This window comes from Eschscholzia californica, unplaced genomic scaffold (assembly GCF_041429995.1).
Source record: "Eschscholzia californica isolate CP2 unplaced genomic scaffold, dmEscCali1.0.p SCAF_1, whole genome shotgun sequence".
NCBI lineage: Eukaryota > Viridiplantae > Streptophyta > Magnoliopsida > Ranunculales > Papaveraceae > Eschscholzia > Eschscholzia californica.
In genome coordinates this window covers 25,244,594-25,265,681 of record NW_028238198.1, presented here as the reverse complement: position 1 = coordinate 25,265,681, position 21,088 = coordinate 25,244,594, and the positions used below count along the sequence as shown (strand labels likewise).

Sequence of the window (21,088 nt, the reverse complement as noted above, 5' to 3'; positions counted from 1 at the left end):
TGGACTGATGCGAATAGATCTTCTAAACACTTGAATATTATAGCTTCACTCAGATCTCCTCTCTTCAGAATTCTAGACACACCAGAATATTTCTAAAATCAGAATTACATTCCAGACACACCAAAATACTGATTATAGTAGAGAAGAGAATAAGAGAATATACAGAATTCAGTCGGAGACTTCTTTCTGCTAAATTCCTAGATATACTAGAATATTTCTAAAATTAGAATTATATTCTAGACACACAAGAATACTAATTTAGAAGAGAAGAAAAAGAAAATCAATTGGATTATAAATGAAGTGGGTTTAACTTGTTTAAATAGTAATCGAATAGACTTTTCAATTGGAACATATCTATTGAATTTTTGGGACATATCCCTTTTATTTTGGGACACTTGAGAAAGATTTGGTTTAATAATTGGAATTGTAAGTTGGGTTCTCGATCGTCGGATTTGGCTACTTATTTTTCACAGAACGTGACCCGTTGGAGTAAACCCGAAGTTGTCCCGACAACGAACTAGATGGTCGTTAGATGAGATCTGGCGAGATCCCATTGCTTGCCCGATACGGGTTCAACGCCCATCGTTGGATCCGCAATGGCGTCCGATCGAAATCCCGAAGCATCTAGCTTGCAACCGTCGGATGGGCTCGGGTTAAACGAGAGTCGTCCAGATCTGGACGCGCTCGCTTCACCCAAATGCCCCCAAATGGACTTTCCCGTTTGCTTGTTTAGTCCCTCTCTTAGCTAGCCAAACTTCGTAAAAGCTTTAGACTTGAATTTCTCATTCATCCGGAATCGAATTAGAGTGAATCTTGGTTCTAAGTTGAAGAGCTCGACGAGACGAATGCAATGACGCATTCTGTTTTTGAGTTTGACGAGTCAAGATTGGATCTGATTCCAACAGTTAGTACTCAGCCCATTTTCTGCCTTGAGAGCTTGACCACGAGGAGAGTTTTGAGAAACTCTAAGCTTCTACATTCCACACTGTTTTAGAGTTGTCTTGATTGGCCCATCAAAAACTTCAGTTTAGCATTTTTGTTTATCTTTTGTATTAAATTGCACCACTGAAATACTGTGAGCATGAAAATTTTGTTTTAAATTCACTATAGATTGATTCAGGAAAACATTAGATTTTTAAAATTATTTTTGAACATACTTCATTCTGTGGTTTAATTCAAATGACATTCTTACTAACTATATAAGAATGTTTCGAGAAAAAAAAAATTCTAACTCTATCGAATTTAACAACCACCGGATCCTCGAAAGGACATAAGTTGCCCAACACGATAGTGGTACCCCTGGTATTCCACACCATATAAATAACAACCATCGGTCTTCAAAATTTTTTCCTTCTACGTCTTTTAATAAGTTTTGGTCATTTAAGTATTGCATATTTGCAATAAGACTACCATGATCAAAATGTTCATCTGGCCAATATCCACTTCCCATCTCTGGGGTTAGGCTCACCACACTTCCACGCCTTACACGTCCACCCCAATGGATATCTGTGGCACCCACCGAAGGTAGAGGTAAAATGACACTTTGGAAGTACCCAACGTTTTCGCCTTCATAATGTACCCACTAATCTTTTGTTTCATTTGACCGGAGACAAAGACACATAAATTTATTTATTATCGGCTGAAACGAGAGAAGATGGACATCGCTGTGAAAAATCTAACAAAAAAAATTCTAAATTTCACCCTTGCTCGACCTCTAAAACTTTTGCTCTAGATGGGGCCAAGTTTAAATATATTGCTTACCCCACTATCTTTAGGTTGGGGTTAAAAGCCCCACAGGTGACTGTTGTAGGTCCCCAAATTAAGCACAAGTCTTGAGAGGTCCCAACTCCCATGTGCAATCCAAGGACCTACAACAATTACGTCGGGGCCTTTAGCCCCCAGGATTGTCACAAGCAGGTCGTACAGTTCTCATTAAATCGGTATTTGGTTCTTATTGCACTTACCCATCTAGTTACTAAATAGCTCCAAAAACGATTATCAACAAACTTGAAAGAGCTCTCATAAAAAAAACGAACTTGAAAGAGAATAAAGAAGTTTTTGGTGGGGGCATGATACAGAAAATCATAAAATGCATAAATGGGAGATAATCAACCGTGCAAAGAAGTATGGGGGTTTAGGCGTCAGATCTTTATCAGAAATTAATGAGTCCCTCGTAGCCAAGATGGCTTGGAGACTACTCACTGATAAGAATGCTATGTGGGTCAAATTAATAAAAGCAAAGTGCCTCACACATGAAGACTTCTGGACTGTAGCAAGGAAGACAAAATGCTCACCCTTTTGGAGCTCATTACTAAAAGTTAGGGATACAATGAGAGGGCATACAATGTGGATTATAGGCAGTGGTGAGGAGGTCTAGTTGAAGTGAAACAAAAATAGGCAGCAACTAACTTTGATCTATTTCATCAAAAAAAGAAAAACTTGGATCTCTACTCAACTCAAAAGAACCACTGCCTATCTCTTTCTTCTGGGTAGGTTTGCAGTATTCGTCTTTCGGGTCCGGTGATCTTTTCACCTCGGCTGGATTATTCGAGTTCTTCTTCACTGAAGTACCTGCAAGTATGAAATTTTTAAATACAACTCTATCATGTGCTTTATTAGCCATGGCTGACACCTAAGTTCAGTAATCGTAACAATAGTTAACAGCATCAAAGAAGCTTTTAGGCAATCGAAATGGCTTTTTAGAAGCCAATTCAATCATTATTACCTCGAACGATTATACTGGCTACTCTGTGATTATACTGGCTACTCTGTGTTATGTGTACTGAATTTCTTGAACTATCTCTTCTGAGCTAATTAATACAAATATAGATAAACGAATTTGAGTATCTGATAGATGTCTGAAGAGAACAGAGATCAATTTGACCGGCTTACCTCCTTCAATGGCTGCTTTTAGAGTTGTTCAAATCATGGCCGCTTTATAATGTAGATATATGTGATGATTCAAGGAGTTATTCCTTCAGGCAACCTGTAAGCAATAGCAAAAATCAGCTAATGCGAACTGAACATAACAGTTCATTTCCGATTACTGGAAAATATTGAGAACTGATGTTTTCTTATAATGTCGACCCACATACGGAGTGATGTAGATTGTTGCGGAAGCGTAAAAGAAGTAGAATTCATTACTAGAATTAAGAAGAGAGAGAAGAAATAACTAAAGATAAACTAAAATAACTGTAAAGGAAGGAGATGCAATCAAGGGATTTGTTTATAACTCAATTCAATGTCTTACAAGATAAACTGAACTTCTCTTATATAGAGATTATACTTTCCTAACTAGACTCAAAGTGGGAAACAAGATAACTACTAATATTACTTTCCTTGATTGCTAATATTCCTAAACATAAAAACCCTAAATAATAAAATAGGAAACTTATAATAATATAACTTCTAGGCCGGTGGGCCTATAGTTGGGCTAGCCGTGAAGCCCATAGGAGGATGGCCGCCATCATACTCCCCCTCCGTGGAACAACTTGCCCCCAAGTTGGTGTCTTCATAAATTGGTTCGTCCGGAAAAAATGGATAAATATCGGAAACATTAAAAGTGTTGGAAATATTGAAATCTGATGGAAGATCAATCACGAACGCATTATCATTGATTTTGTGGAGAATCTTGAAAGGACCAAATTTCTTTTGGCCTAACTTCTTGAAAGAACCCACGGGAGTACGTTGCTTCGAAATATAAATCATTACCAAATCACCTTCTTTGAAGTCTTTATGAACACGATGACGGTCGGCGGACGCCTTGTAGGACGAATTGGCCAAAGAAATATTATGACGAACCTCATCATGTAAAGCTAAGATATGAGAAGCGAAAGTGTCGGCAAGAGGGTCGAACTCGGCAATAGAAGGGAGAGGGACGAGGTCGACCACATGGTTCGGCCGAGAGGTGTATACTATCTCAAAAGGTGACTTTCGCGTAGTACGGTTAACGGTGCTATTATAAACGAACTCTGCATGAGGAATAGCGGTTTCCCAATTGATACCTTTATCTTTGATAATACAACGAAGTAGGTTACCAAGAGAACGGTTGACAACTTCCGTTTGACCGTCACTTTGAGGCTGACAAGTACTACTGAAATTAAGCTTAGTATTGAGTCTCTTCCATAAAAAGTGCCAAAAGTGGCTTTGAAATTTCACATCTCGATCAGAGACTATACTTTTAGGTAACCCGTGAAGACGAACAATCTCCCAAAAGAATAAATTCGCAATATTGGAAGCATTGTCAGTCTTCCTGCATGGAATAAAGTGAGCCATCTTGCTAAAACGGTCAACGACTACCATAATTGAATCTCGTCCTTTCTGAGAACGGGGAAGACCAAGAACAAAATCCATCGATAAATCTTCCCAAATAGTTCCCGGAGTGGGTAACGGTAAGTAAAGACCAGAATTTTGTGTTTTGCCTTTACTTGATTGACAAACATAACAACGTTCGACAATTCGGGAGACATCTCTTTTGAGCTTAGGCCAATAAAATCTTTCCGAAACTAACATGAATGTTTTGTCACGTCCTACGTGGCCCTCGTTGTGTAATTCACGAATAATATGTTCTCGAAGAGAAGAGATAGGAATACATAATTGATTACCACGAAATAAAAACCCGGAAGAGATAAAGAACTCACCTGAAGAACGATTTTGACTGCATGAATCCCAAATTGGACCAAAATCGGGGTCATCTTTATATTGGTCGGGTAATAATTCAAACCCCGGAACGTGAACGGACATGGTAGTTAACAGACTAGCTCTCCGACTAAGGGCGTCGGCTACCGTGTTAGAAGACCCGGATTTATGCTTGATAACGAAGTTAAAACGTTGAATAAACGAAATCCATCTCATATGCATAGGGTCCGCGGTTCTTTGATCGTTAAGTGTTTGTAACGCTTTATGGTCCGTATATAGGACAAACTCTACCCCGAGGAGAAAACGTTGCCAATGACGTAGTGCTCGGTATAGGGCATAAAATTCGGATTCATAGACCGTCCACTTTCGTCTTGCGTCCCCTAATTTTTCACTCATAAATTCAATAGGTCTTTTATGTTGAGACAGTACTGCTCCAATACCTAAACCTGAAGCGTCACATTCCACTTCAAAAAGTTTGGAGAAATCTGGGATTGCCAAGACTGGAGCCGAACATAATCTTTGTTTAATTGTAGAGAAACTCTCATCCTGTTCAGGTCCCCATAAAAATTTACCCTTCTTTAAGCAATCAGTAAGTGGTGCCATAACCGTACTGAAATCCCGAATAAAACGTCTGTAAAAAGAGGCCAAACCATTGAAGCTACGAACTTCTGACGGAGAGGATGGAACAAGCCACTCAGAAATAGCTCGGACTTTAGCAGGATCAACCTTCATACCGCTCTTACTGATAATGAAACCTAAAAAATAAACTTCATCCAAGAAGAAAAAACTTTTGGGAATATTCATGAAAAGTGAGTTTTGTCTCATAACCTCAAAAACTGCTCTAATATGGTCCAAGTGATCGTTTCTTGATTTGCTAAAGATGAGGATATCATCGAAGTAAACGACCACAAATTTGTTCAAAAAAGGTTTAAGAATTTGATTCATGAAACGCATAAAAGTACTAGGAGCGTTAGAGAGGCCAAAAGGCATTACTAACCATTCATAAAGTCCTTCCTTTGTTTTGAAAGCAGTCTTCCATTCATCTCCTTCTCTAATCCTTATTTGGTGATAACCTGATTTAAGATCGATTTTGGAAAAAATTGTAGCCCCAGTGAGGTGATCAAGCATGTCTTCTAAACGAGGGATTGGGAAACCATACTTGATGGTAATTTTGTTGATAGCTCTACTGTCAACACACATACGCCATGTACCGTCTTTCTTTGGAACCAAAAGTGTCGGGACTGCACATGGACTAAGGCTTTCCCGAATAAAGCCTTTAGATAATAAATCTTCTACCTGTTCCTGGAGTAATTTATGTTCCTGAGGGCTCATCTTGTGGTGAGGTAAATTTGGTAAATTAGCTCCCGGTATAAGGTCGATTTGGTGTTGAATATCCCTTAATGGTGGAAGAGAAGGTGGTATGATGGATGGTATAAGATCATGAAATTCGTCAAGAAGGGGTTTAACGGATGGGTGTGGTGGTCGGTTGGGTGTGGTGGAATTATTTTTGGTTGCTGGCAAGAAGCCGCGAAGTGGGGCTATTTCGGTAGGGGTAGGCTTCGGTTGTGGTGTGACGGTGGTGGGTTTTGGTTGTTGTTGTAGGTGTTGATCGGTGATGGGTGAAGTTTCCGTGTGGGGATCGGTGATGGTGATCGATCGGTGATCGGTGATGGTGATCGGTTGTGGTGTAGGTGGAGTTCGGTGATGGTGATCGGTGAGGTTTCGGTGTGGTATAATGGATGGAAACGGTGTTTCGGTGGTGGTTGGTTGCGGTTGTTGTTGTTGGTGATGATCGGTGATAGTTTTGGTGGCTTGCCGTGGTGGTTCCGTGTTGGAAGTTTGAACCGAGAGATCGGTCTTCTCCGTTAACGGTAGTAGTTTAAGGGTACGGTTTGACCAAGAAAACTCGAATATATTTGCCCGACAATAATATGTGGCGTCGACGTCAAAAATCCATGGTCTTCCGAAAATAAGATGACAATTATCCATATCGACGACGTCACAACAAATTGAATCACGATAATAAGAGCCAATGGAGAACGGGAATGTGCATTGGGTTCTTACCGCTAATTCTTTTTTATTAGAAATCCAACCAACTTTGTAAGGATTTGGGTGTTCAGTTGTAGGTAGTTGAAGTGCATTAACGAGTCGTTGAGAAATCATGTTTTCTTCACTACCATTATCGATGATGAAATCACATACCTTTTTATTGATTGTAAGTCTTGATTTGAACACCTTATTCCTCTCTGGATGATTTGTTGGAAAAAAAATTTCAGGATTTTGAAGGCTCATGATACCAGCTGATGTAGATTGTTGCGGAAGCGTAAAAGAAGTAGAATTCATTACTAGAATTAAGAAGAGAGAGAAGAAATAACTAAAGATAAACTAAAATAACTGTAAAGGAAGGAGATGCAATCAAGGGATTTGTTTATAACTCAATTCAATGTCTTACAAGATAAACTGAACTTCTCTTATATAGAGATTATACTTTCCTAACTAGACTCAAAGTGGGAAACAAGATAACTACTAATATTACTTTCCTTGATTGCTAATATTCCTAAACATAAAAACCCTAAATAATAAAATAGGAAACTTATAATAATATAACTTCTAGGCCGGTGGGCCTATAGTTGGGCTAGCCGTGAAGCCCATAGGAGGATGGCCGCCATCACGGAGATTTCAAAGTCAAGCGTGAACTCAACATAACAGTTGTCCATATCAAGTACTCAGACCAGAGAAGAAATTATCACCCATAAACAAATGAAACAATTCAATAGATACCGTAAAACAGGATGGTTGTATACCAATCCCTTGTATTATATTTATACTACTAGGGTTTACAATTAAAAGGAAACTTTACATAATAAGGGATATACATAAAGGAAAGACTTGATATACAAGAAATGTAAGAATATCTCAAAGGATATTCCCAAGATTGTTACTTGGGTGAGACTCTAACCGAGTCCCACCGGTTCACTGTCATTACCCTCCCGCAAATTGAACGCCGGACTGGACCGGAGATTCAATTTGGGACAAAGATCCAGGAAACGCCAATGAGAAAGACTTTTGGTGAGAATGTCGGCCAACTGATCCTGTGACGGAACAAACTTGATAAGAAGAGAACCATCCGCCACCTTTTCTCTAACGAAGTGGTAATCCAAAGCAATGTGCTTAGATTTGCCATGAAACACCGGGTTTGCAGTCATCTGAATCGTACTTTTGTTGTCACAGAAAATTCGAGCAGGTGAAGTTAGTGAGATACCAAGTTCCATGAGAACAAAACCTATCCACGTCAAGTCAGCAGCCGTAGCAGCAACAGCTTGATATTCAGCTTCGGAGCTCGAGCGAGAGACTGTGGGCTGCTTCTTCGCACTCCAAGCAATTAAATTTGAGCCCAGAAAAATAGAAAAACCTGTAGTGGAGCGACGAGTGTCAGGACACCCAGCCCAATCAGCATCAGAGTACGCCAAAAGAGAAGTACTAGAAGAATCCTTATAAATTTGTAAACCAAGATGAATAGTGCCCTTGAGATAGCGAATAATTCGTTTCACCGCCTGAAAGTGATCCTGAGTCGGGGAATGCATAAACTGACATGCCATGTTAACGGAGAATGCAAGATCTGGTCTGGTTAACGTCATATACTGAAGAGAACCAACAATCTTACGGTATAAGGTGGGATCACTGAAGGGAGCCCCACTTACAGTAACATGGCAGCCAGAAGACAAAGGAGTCGGTGACGGTTTGACCCCATCCATGTTGAGAAACTTAAGAATATCCAGCGCATACTTAGACTTTGTAAGTAAAAGACCCTTCTCATTCGGAGTTGCCTCAATACCCAAAAAGTAATGCAAAGAGCCCAAATTCTTCATATCAAATTCTGAGTTTAGAGAGGATATAATATCGGAGATGACAGAAGAATTCCCACCAGTAAGTATAATATCGTCGACGTACAAAAGTAAGTAAACAAATCCAGCAGCGGTAGATAGAATAAACAAAGATGTATCAGACTTGCTTGTCTTAAAACCAAGACGAGTGAGATAAGTGCTGAAACGATCATACCAAGCACGGGGTGCCTGCTTGAGGCCATATAGAGCTTTCTTAAAGCGACAAACATATTCCGGGTAGGATGGGTCAGTAAAACCAGGCGGCTGAGCCATATAGACCTCCTCCTGTAATTCCCGGTGAAGAAAAGCATTCTTCACATCCAGCTGAAACATAGGCCAACTATTGGAAACTGCGAGTGAAAGAATGATACGAATGGTAGTGGGTTTGACAACAGGGCTAAAAGTTTCATCAAAGTCAAGTCCCGGTTTTTGGGTAAAACCCTGAGCCACCAAGCGAGCCTTATATCGATCAATAGTCCCGTCAGATTTTAGTTTCGTCCGATAAATCCATTTACAACCAACCACATTCATAGAGGGGGTGCGAGGAACAAGTGTCCAAGTGTCCTGTCTACGAAGAGCTGCCATCTCCTCTTCCATGGCCAACTGCCAATGAGGGGAAGAAGAAGCCAAACGATAACCTCGTGGATCCTTAATAGCCGAAAGTGCAGCAAAGAAATAAGAACCAACATCACCAAAAATTGTAGAATCTCGAGGAGGAATGGGGTAACGACATAATACCTGTAAAGCAAGATAAGACTGATCCACCATAGGAGACGTTTCGTCCAGCAACTGTTGCAAATCACGATATCCCCGTGGGCCATGAGATGGTGCGGACAGAGCCTGCGATGATGACTCAGTAGTGGGTTGCACAGATGAAGGCACCGAGACCGAGCCAGACCTGGTAGACGAGGCAGTAAAAGTCGAACCACATCCGGACTGAACCGGGGAAGATACAGACGATGGAAACAACGGACCAGGTGTCCGAGGAGAGGGCGGGTCTGGTCCACGCCCTTGAGGAACATATTCTGGTTGTGGAATGATCGGGTTAGTATCTGGATCCAACCCTAAATTATCAGCAGCTAAGGGTGGTGGAGCTAAATTGGGACTCTCAAACCTGGCCAAGTCGGGTAGAGGGACAGACGAGTCAAGGTGAACTGTCTGAGACGGTGATGTCGTCTCAACTGAGGCAGATGGTGGAGTCGGATCTGGTTGTAAGGCCAAATCTGGTAAATCAGTAAAGCTTAAGAGGTCTGTGGAGGTGGAGGAAACATTACCAGTGTGAAACGGGAAAACAGACTCATCAAATACTACATGACGGGAGATATAGACACGCCCCGTAGAGCGATCAAGACATTTGAAACCCTTGTGGTGAGGGCTATAACCTATAAAGACACATGGAAGACTACGAGGAGACAATTTGTTAGAAGCATAAGGACGTAGATAAGGAAAACAAAGACAATCAAAAGTACGTAACATTGAATAAGAGGGAGACTTACCGAATAGAGTGGAGAACGGAGAGGCATCCTGGAGAACCGGCGTAGGCATGCGGTTAATGAGATAAACAGCAGTCTGAAAGGCATCCACCCAAAAGGAGGACGGAAGTTTACTATGAAAGAGGAGACTGAGACCAGTTTCTGTGATATGTCGATGCTTTCGCTCAACTCTAGCATTTTGAGCCGGAGTGTAGGGACAAGACAAACGTCGAACAATACCACATTTATTTAAAAGGGTTAAAAAGTTAGAGCTTAAAAACTCAGTTCCTCCATCGAGTTGAAGAGTTTTGATAGTAGTAGCAAACTGATTTTCAACTAACGATTTGAAACTCATGAAGACAGATAAAAAATCAGATTTTAAACGAAGAGGGTAGAACCAACAAAATCTACTGAAGTCATCAACAAAAATAATGTAATATTTAAAACCATGAGAAGATAGAACTGGTGCGGGGCCCCATACATCAATATGAATAAGTTCAAGAGGTGAATCCGCACGTTTTTCATTTAAATTAAACTGAAGACGATGACTTTTACTCATTTGACAAGGAGTACAAGTCATCGGACTAGACTTAGACGAAAACTGAATTAAACATTGCTTTTCTAAAAGTTCTAAAATGCGAGAAGAGATATGCCCTAGACGTGAATACCAAACTTCTGGAGGTGCCTTGAGAGAGATGGAGGTTGAATTGAATAAGGAGGAGTGGTGTGAAGAGTCTAATATGTAAAGATTGCCGCATCTATTGCCGGTTCCCAGTGTCCTTCCGTTCGCCTGAAATAACTCAAAACCAGTCTTAGAGAAGAGAATGAAACAGTCCAAGTCATCAGTTAAACGACTAATGGACAACAAATTTTTATTGAGCGACGGAACAAGAAGAGCATTAGGTAAAGTAATGGTTCCATGGGAAGTAGTAAGAGTGAGAGTCCCTTCGTGAGAGATAGAGAGAGGAGAACCATCACCAATTTTGACATGACTCTGACCAGTGTAAGGAGTAATATGAGTGAACATACCAGAAGAAGAAGACATGTGGTTAGAAGCACCACTGTCCGCATACCAGGCTGGGTCTCGGGGATCGGTAACTTGAAGTGCAGTTAGAGCTGTTGTAACATCTTCCGAGACCGTGTGCTCAGCCACATGGGCTTCACTAGAAGACGGACGACGAGCAACAGTAGCAGGGCGAGAGGAGTCTCGTTGTGGGCGACCAATCAAGTCATAACATCGGTCGGCAGTATGACCGTTACGTCCACACCATTGGCAGAGATACGGAGGACCTACGGGTTTGGCCGAACCCGAGTCCCTCCTATCAATAGTTAAAGGGGGTCGAAACTTTGGTTGTTGTCGTCGATCACGATTTGGAGATTGAGACCGATATGTAGACTGTTGTCTCGAATTTTGAGAGCGGTTAGAAGTCCGAGATGTTTGAGAGTAATACGCACCTTCAATGATTGGTTGAGAGGATCGAAACGATGTCCGAAGTGCTTCCTGTGACTGGAGCATAGGTAGAAGTTCCTTGAATGTCGGGAGACGACTCTTAGATAGTATAGATTCAGCAAGAGAGGCATAGTCGGGTCCCAACCCTTTGAGAAAATAGAAAACCTTCTTCGGGTCTGATAAAGGTTCTCCGATAGCTGCAAGCGATTCAAGATGTGTACGAAAGGTGCGAGAGAAGTCAGTAATAGAGGCAGTACCTTTTCGTAGATTCTGAATTTCTTCTTGAAGCTGCAGAGAACGAGTAACACTAGGATTGGCATAAGTCTGAGCCAAGTGAGACCAGACCTCAGCTGCATTTGTAATGCCCATGATTTCAGTCATGGCTTCCGGAGTTAACGAGCTGTAAAGAATCGTGTACACAAGTCGATCCGTTTTTCTCCAAGATTCATATATAGGGTTGATAGCAAGAGACCCGTCATTTGTCTGAATAGTTGTAGAAGGGGGAATAACCGAGCTGTCAATATAGGACAGCAATTGTTGACTTTCCAATAGGGATAGTAATTGTGGTTTCCATAGGAGATAGTTGTCGGATGACAACTTAAGACTGATCATGGAACTGATTTGCGGGAAGGATACCATAGTGGGTGTAGGAGATGAAGAGGAACCAATCGACATAGTCGATTCAACAGGAGCAGTCATACTGAGAAATAATAGACAAGTGATACGAACACCGATAAAAAATAATACCAAATACCAAACAACAAGTACAAGATGAGTACTTGAAACCAGACAAACAACCGATATTAGCGATCGGAGAAGACAACCGATATTAGAGATCGGAAAAAAAAAAAACCACAATACTTTATGTAAAATAGTTTACGGCTCTAATACCATGAAACAATTCAATAGATACCGTAAAACAGGATGGTTGTATACCAATCCCTTGTATTATATTTATACTACTAGGGTTTACAATTAAAAGGAAACTTTACATAATAAGGGATATACATAAAGGAAAGACTTGATATACAAGAAATGTAAGAATATCTCAAAGGATATTCCCAAGATTGTTACTTGGGTGAGACTCTAACCGAGTCCCACCGGTTCACTGTCATTAACAAAAAACTCCGGTGATGCAAATTATTACTCATAAACAGATAATATTCAAAACCGATAAGATCTTTATAATGTCGACTTCAGTATGCAACATTGAATAATGAGTTCTTTTTTAGCTCAGTGGGGACACTACCGTGAAAGTTATTGTTACTTACCAGTCCAAAATACAAGAAAGAACCTAATCAACATAAGTTAAAAATATACCCACAAGTGCTAAATTAATGCATTTGACCTACTTCTACTGGGATCATTCCCTTTAACTTAAAGTCCTCAAATCCAGTAGTCTAACTTTACAATTCCTCCTATCTCTTCAAGTATGATACCCAAGAATCTCTTGTTTAGTACATTAGAAACATGAGGAGAAAAGAATAGTTAAACGCAATCTCGTTGCTTAAGCTATAAACTACAATTATTGAATAACACTGTCTGGTACGTGTCAGGAATTAAATTTCAAACTATTTTGACCGAAATATCGAAATATGCTTGCCGAAAATCGAAATTATTGACGGAAACCAAAATTTAATTTTTCGGAAAGAATAACCAATAATATGAGGTAACTCTCCATCCTAATGGAGTGTGTTCTCCACTACTAATGCACTCTTTATCCTGCAAAGGGCAATAACATGTTTAGTTTTGTTCATTTAATATTGTTTTGTGATTGGTATTATCAGAAGGAAGGCCATGATAAAAGACCTAGCTGCTGTATACCATGCAGAGTGTCTAGCTAGCATGCTGTCGGGAACTTCTTGAACTACAAAGAAGATGGGAAGAGGTTAGAATTAAATCACATCTTCATTTAGCTTGTGTATTTTATCATTGGATCCTAGTGTTCCGTCGGAAATAGTCCGTCACGGAAAATACGGATTTTTGTAGTGATGGTTTTATTATTGAAAATGAGATCATTTCGGGCCTTCCACTACTCCCACAGCATATGAGTATAAACTTGCCATTTCTTTTTACCGGAGTCACCTTTATTTAAACAGATTTGTAATGGGGTCCATGTATATTGTAGATCTCTATTATCGGCGAGAGAGATCAGATATCTGAATCTTTGACGAGCTCCAAAAAGGTGAAAGTTTGTTTCGATCTCTCCTGGCATAACTAAGGTACATTTGGTAATCTTTGTCTTATATTTCTCAGTGTTGCCTGTCTGCTGTGGACTTGTGGATCATTTTACAATATAAAAATAGTTGGATTTTAGGCTTCTCTGCAGATACTTTCCAGAACTTCTTTCAGGGGAAGATATAAGCCTCTGATGATAAGACTCGATAACTACTAGGTTTCATCTATTAGGGTTCGTGATAATTAGGTCAGAAACCTTCTGTATATTTCCTAGTAACTTTGTTATAAGAGGGGGCTTGTATCCTGGTACTTCTGGAATCCATGGGTCAGTAACTATGTTAATAGTTGAGCCATCTCGCACCAACCATATCACATTAGCTTGCAAAGTGGTCCGAGTTGTTAGTAATGAGGTCCAAAATGGAGAAGAGGAAGTGGTTCGTGGGGCAGTCCAAAAATCATCGTTCGTAAAGTACTTTGCTTTCAAAAGTTTGACCCAGACTGCATCTGATTCTGTCAAAAGTCTCTAACCCATTGTGAGAAAACGAGATAGGGATCGAGAGAGATGTTTAGAGAGAGAAACTAGAGTGAATGGTGATTTTCTCATTAACCAAACAAGTTGATTACACAGCTATATATAGCCTTTCGATCCTTAGTAGAGAGAGAGTGAGAAGTCAGTTAAGACAGAGAAAGAGGAAAGTTTGTTATAACAAACTTTCTCTCTCCTGTCTTAGGTGTCATAACAAACTTTTAAAAACCTCTCATTCTCTCAATTATTCTTACACTCCATTTACACTACACATACACTCCTCCAACACTTATTCAATATAATCCTAACATCCCCCCTCAAGCTAAAGCAGGAACAGCTTTAGATTGAACTGAGGAAGAGGGAAAAGCCATTAAAGAGAGGAGTAATGAAGAGAATAGAGGGTTGGAGAGACCCTTAGTAAACACATCAGCCAGTTGAGAAGATGAAGGAATGAACTCCAAAGTGAGCATACCAGCAGCAACCAATTCTCGAACAAAATGATAATCAATCTCTATATGCTTTGTTCGAGCATGGAATACTGGATTCAGAGCAAGGTTTTAGCACTTAGGTTGTCACAGAAAAGCTGAAAAGGAGGAGATAAAGCAACTCCCAATTCTTCAAGCACATAAGAGACCCACAACAACTCAGAAGCAGCTACAGACAAAGCGTTATATTCAGCTTCTGTGCTTGACCTAGCAACAGTGGGTTGCTTCTTAGAAGACCAAGCAACTAGAGTTTTTCCAAGAAACACACAAAAGCCAGTAGTGGACCTTCTAGAATCTGGGCAACCTGCCCAATCTGAGTCACTATAAGCTCTTAAATTGGTTAAGTCACCTGGTGAGATAGATAGACCAGCACCCAGAGTCCCTTTTAGATACTTGAGAATTCTCTTAACCAAATGAAGATGGGTGTTGGAGCATGCATAAATTGAGCCACATAGTTGACTCCAAAGGAAATATCTGGTCTTGTCATAGTTAGGTATTGAAGACCACCCACCAAACTCCTATAAAATGTAGGATCAGATAGTAACTCTCCATCAGAGATTGATAATCTCTTGCCAAAAGGAATAGGAGTTGAACTTGGCTTGCAGTCTGTTAAATCAGCTTTCTGAAGTAATTCCATAGTGTACTTCTTTTGGGTAAGAAGAAGACCAGATTGAGAAGGATTGACTTCAATTCCCAAGAAGTAATGAAGAGTACCCAAGTCTTTCATAGCAAACTCAGAGCTTAACTGAGTAATTAACTTTTGAATTGGAGAGGAAGAAGATCCAGTCAATATGATATCATCAACATAAAGCAATAGGATCAAAACATCCTTTCCTTTAGCAAAGACAAACATAGAGTGATCTGTAGCACTCTTTTGAAACCCATATTGAAGTAAGAAGTCAGAGAACTTTGTGAACCATGCTCTAGGAGCCTGTTTCAGGCCATATAGAGACTTATGTAAGTGGCACACAAAGGAAGACTTATCAGGAGCTATGAAACCAGGGGGCTGCATCATAAAAACATCTTCATCTAGAACCCCATGAAGAAAAGCATTTGAAACATCCAATTGGTTTATAATCCAACCACAAGAGACAGCTATAGTAAGAACAACTCTAATGGTGGATGCTTTAACAACTGGGCTAAAAGTCTCAGAGTAATCTAATCCATCAAGTTGATGGAAACCTTTGGCAACTAATCGAGCTTTGTGTCTCTCTATAGACCCATCTGCTTTGAGTTTAGTTTTAAAAACCCACTTGCATCCTAATATGTTCATAGAAGGAGTAGCAGGTACAAGAGTCCAAGTTTTATTCTGTGCTAGGGCTCTAATCTCATCTTCCATAGCTTGACACCATTCAGGATGTTTAGAAGCTTGTTTATAAGTTGTAGGTTCTGTTGGAATGTCTAAAAGTGTCAAGTAAGCTTGAGGAAGAGGATGGTAAATGGAAAAATGAGCTACATAATCAGGTAAGTATTTGGGTATATGAATTCCCAATTTTGATCTTGTTGTCATTTGATGACAAGGAGGAGCTGTAGATTCAATCGAGGTAGTAGTTGGCTCAAGAAGATGATTAGAACTAGAACCATTTGAGGATGAACTTGAAGATTGTTCCAATGGTACAGAAGCAACAGGAACAGGAGATACACAAGTAGGAGATGAATTAACAAAAGGGAGTACTACTTGCTGAGACACAATAGGAACAGAAGCTCGAGAAGAACTCTGAATTTCAGAAAAGGGAAAGCAAGTTTCATCAAAGACAACATGTCTAGAAAAATAGATTCGACCACTTGTGAAATCTAAACACTTGTACCCTTTGTAAATGTTGCTATAGCCCAAGAAAACACATTTTGTGGATTTGGGACTGAGTTTGTCTTGTCTAATTGATGCCAAATGGGGATAACAAGCAGAACCAAATACTTTGAACATTGAAAAATCAGGAGGTTCTGAGAATAATACCTCATATGGTGATTTGCCATCTAGTAACTTTGTAGGAAGTCGATTTATAATGTAAGAAGCAGTCTCAAATGATTCAAACCAATACTTTTTAGGCATAGAAGCTTGAAATGCCATAGTGTTTCCCATCTCTGTGATTTGTCTATTTTTCCTCTCAGCTTTCCCATTCTGCTGAGGGGTATAAGGACAGGAACACCTCAAAGAGATTCCATGTTCATCAAGAAATCTCTTAAAATCACCCTTTATCAATTCAGGAGCACCATCACTTTGGAAGATTTTTATGGTTGAAGAGAGCAACTTCTCATAAGTGACTTTGAATTGCTTGAAACATGAGAGACTCTCTGATCTAGCTTTCATAGGATAGAGCCAAAAGAATCTACTATAATCATCAACAAAGAGAATATAGTATTTTGCACCTGAACTGGATGGAATTGGAGAAGGACCCCAAATGTCACAATGAATCATGTGTAATGGATTTAGGGTCAGACTTGTGGACAATTCAAAGGGTTGACATTTACTTTTGCCAAGTTGACATGATTCACATACTTTTGTGAATTCAGAAGAATCCAATTGAATCAAATTTGAGTTATGAAGAGACTTTAGAATACCATGAGCAGTATGACCAAGTCTTTTATGCCATAGGTTTGAAGAACTTTTTAAGTCTGAGACATAGGCTTCTTCAAGTATAGGAGATTGTTCAAATTCAATAGGATATAAGTCATCTATCATTGGTCCTTCAGTGAGAATAGTATGAGTATTCAAATCCTTAACATCATAACCCCAAGGAAAGAATTCAACTGAACAGTTGTTATCATTTGTAAATTTTGAAATGGAAAGAAGATTTTTCTTCAAATCAGGGACCAAAAGTATGTTTTTAAGAGAAAATTCATGTGAAGAAGTAACCATATGAGCATCACCTGATCCAACTATAGGTATAGACTTTCCACTACCAACCAATACTGAATTTGAACCAAGATAAGGCTTAGGATGAGCAATTACCTTGTTACTGTTTGTCATATGGCTTGATGCTCCTGTATCAGCAACCCACTTTGCTGCTGAAGTATCTTTCTGAGTTACTTCTGTATTGTAACATTCTTCTTCAAGAGCTAGGTTACATTCTTCATGTATTGAATCAGAATCATCACTAGATAGACCTTTCTTTTCTTCTAAGATATGCAATCCAACAAAATTTGGTGTTGAAGGAGTATATCTATATCGACATTTATGAGCTGGATGTCCCCATTTATGACAAATTCCACAAGGAATAGATGTAAAATCGAAATTTACAGCTTTTTGATGTTGATTTTGAGAATTGGATGTTGAATTCTCATTGTTATACTTTGATTTGATCTGAGATTTGTCAGACCTTTTAGAATTTGAACCTTGAGTTTGAACAAATCTCTCTTTTCCTTTGTATGAAGAGTTATTATAACTCGATCTTTTACCAGGTTGTGATTGATTTTTATATGAACTGGATCTATAGTTTTTGTTTGTATTGTTTTGAACATAATAGGCTGTCTGATCTTCCTGATCTTTTGACAATAGCCATTGTTCATGATGAAGAACTTTTGAACGAAGTTCTGAAAGTGAGATCTGCTCGTTTCTATTATGAATTGATATTACGAATTGATCAAACTCTTTTCCTAGACCAGAGAGTATGATTCTAATCGTCTCTCTATCAGAGACCTTATCTTTAACAGCAGCTAATGAATCTGAAAGAGTTTTAAGTTTTCTAAGATACTCACTAACTGAAGCTGATCCTCTTTTAGTATTTTGAATCTGTCGACGAAGCAAATCTTGCTTAGCTTCAAATTCTTCAGCATAGACTGTTTCAATGAACTTCCAGATCTGATGTGAAGTTTGCAAACCTAAAACATCAGATGAGATCGATTTTGAGAAGGTTGCTTTGAGACATGATTTAACATGATGATCTTGCTTTCTCCAACTCAAAAATTCTGGATTTGTGACTTCATTTCCTTCTGAATTAGTGATGAACATTGAAGGTTGAATGATCGAGCCATCAACGAATCCATAAAGATCATTACTGATCAAAATTGATTCAAATTGATCTTTCCAAACTAAGTAATTCGATTCATCCAACTTATCTGAGATATAATTGGTGATATTCAAGGTCTGAAACGATCTTGAGATTGAAGATGATGAATTTTCTGAATTAGACGAAGACATTGAGTTTTAGTAACGAATTGTTATTGTTCTCTCTGATTTGATTGCTAATTTGATTTGGTTTTGATGAAGATTTGATTGATTTCTTCTCTAACCTAGACGCTCTGATACCATGTGAGAAAACGAGATAGGGATCAAGAGAGATGTTTAGAGAGAGAAACTAGAGTGAATGGTGATTTTCTCATTAACCAAACAAGTTGATTACACAGCTATATATAGCCATTCGATCCTTAGTAGAGAGAGAGTGAGAAGTCAGTTAAGACAGAGAAAGAGGAAAGTTTGTTATAACAAACTTTCTCTCTCCTGTCTTAGGTGTCATAACAAACTTTTAAAAACCTCTCATTCTCTCAATTATTCTTACACTCCATTTACACTACACATACACTCCTCTAACACTTATTCAATATAATCCTAACAGCCATTTTTGCTATCAGTGCCTCTTTCACTTGCTCAAGTGAACGGATGCCCAGATCACCTCCATGTTGTTTAGGACCACATAATATGTCCCAATAGATGAAATGGACTACTGTCTTGTGCATGTTTCCCACCAAAAACTCTGCTCTGCTCGTTCTAAATGTTAGATAACCTGTTTTGGTAACATCTGAAAGCTGAAAGGGTAACTGCAGTAAGAATTTAATATTGATTTAATTAATAATATCCTCCTTACGTGGGAAAACATTTTCGCATTCTGACCTGACAAAGCATTAATTGGTAAATTTATCTTTTAACCATCGGTAACTTTGGATTCTGTTTCCAGATTTTAAAATAAGAGTACCAATGTATCTGGCCTGATCATTCATCAGATCAGGAGCATGCAAGGAGTTTATGTATGCTTCCTTAATATCTGGAGTTACACCAAAGATGGAAGTATAGAGGATTTTGCAAAATTGACCATTTGGTCGGAAAAATGTGTAGTACTTGGGTTGACGATGTTGATCTTATAGCCTGTAAATTTACTTTGTGTTCCATAATGAGAAATCAGAAGGGAGAGGGATTGGGAGGTGAGGATCGGATGAAAAGGTAGGGTGATAAGGACACCCTTGCCTCAGTCCCGTGGATGCTTAAAAATCCCCAAACAACCTACCATTTATTTGGACCTTGAACCGTGGGGTAGAGATACATGACATAATTAGGTTAAGTATACACCCTCTAGTGCCCGTAACCTTTAATATGGTTTATAGAAAACCCCAGTCTAACTTGTCATATGCTTTGGTCATGTCTATTTTAAGGGCATCAAGTCTCGGGCTCTTAAACGATCCCATTTTCATAACAACTTTTACCTCTTTCAAAGTTGAAATTCTGGAGATGTCGCTAAGAGTTTCCTCCGAGAGTACCTTGAAAGCATTTAAAATCTCAACATGCGGATGAGTGATTGGTTCCACATCAAAAAAATTCTGAAAAAGGGATGTTAGATCATTCGATATTTCGTCTTCTCTGATAGATACTTCCCCAACTGTAGCTTTAGTTGGTGGATTCGGTTTTTTGGTGACGATGGGACATAGCGACGTGAAATAGAAAAATTTGTGTTGTGATCGCCATTTTTGAGTCCACTTCGACTTTGTTCTCTGTCATACCTTTGATTGTGGGTTTCTTTTAAGTGGATTATTTGTTTATGTATGTCACTCTCGTTGTTGAGAGTTAAGTCTGTAGGTGTTAGGGATTGGATGTCACCCAGTCTTTCACGCAGAATGGATAGTCTATGTCACAAGACACCAAAAACCTGCTTGCTCCATGAGTAAATAGAGTCCTTCACCTTTTGAATTTGTATAGAATGGTTCCATGTTAGCCTCCTATTCGGATTAAAACTTGTCCCAGTAATCCCGATGTTTAGTCCAAAAGACTTCAAATTTGACTGTAGTGTTTAGTGCTTGACACTGCAACTTCACTTTCAATAATATAGGAGTGTATCACTATTGTAACGAGGCAAACTGAAAACTCCTGCCTCCGAAAAATTCCAGTAACCATGAGGCGTTACACAAGACCCTATCAAGTCTCGCCCTTGTAAGATGATGTATTGCTTTACTATTTGTCGACATGAATTCAGGACCATCAAACCCAAAGTCCAAGAGAGATGTGTTTTGCATGAAAATCTGAAACTGGTTCAAAAAGGAAAGTAATTAGATCCTCCCCTATTTGTCTTTCTCTGATCTTATGACATTAAGATCACCAATACAACATGTTGGATTAGATACGGATTGAAGACGTTGGATCTGTGGAGGTCCAAACATGCAAAAGAGGCCCCAAACTGTATGACTAATGGTTGTTTGAATAGAGGAATGGATAAGATTATTCAAGCGGTAATGGATATTAATAAATAAAT

At 39.2% G+C, this 21,088-nt stretch overlaps 1 long non-coding RNA gene across 1 annotated transcript in view; it reads left to right on the top strand.

Moving 5' to 3' along the window:
* Positions 1-19,706, top strand: part of LOC147565441 (uncharacterized) — an 85,907-nt gene extending 66,201 nt beyond the window's left edge. Inside the window, exons 2-3 of the long non-coding RNA XR_015230202.1 lie at positions 13,751-14,155; positions 19,187-19,706. This is a non-coding gene — a long non-coding RNA (uncharacterized LOC147565441). The remainder of the gene's footprint in view (positions 1-13,750; positions 14,156-19,186) is intronic.
* The last annotated feature ends 1,382 nt before the right edge of the window (positions 19,707-21,088 follow it).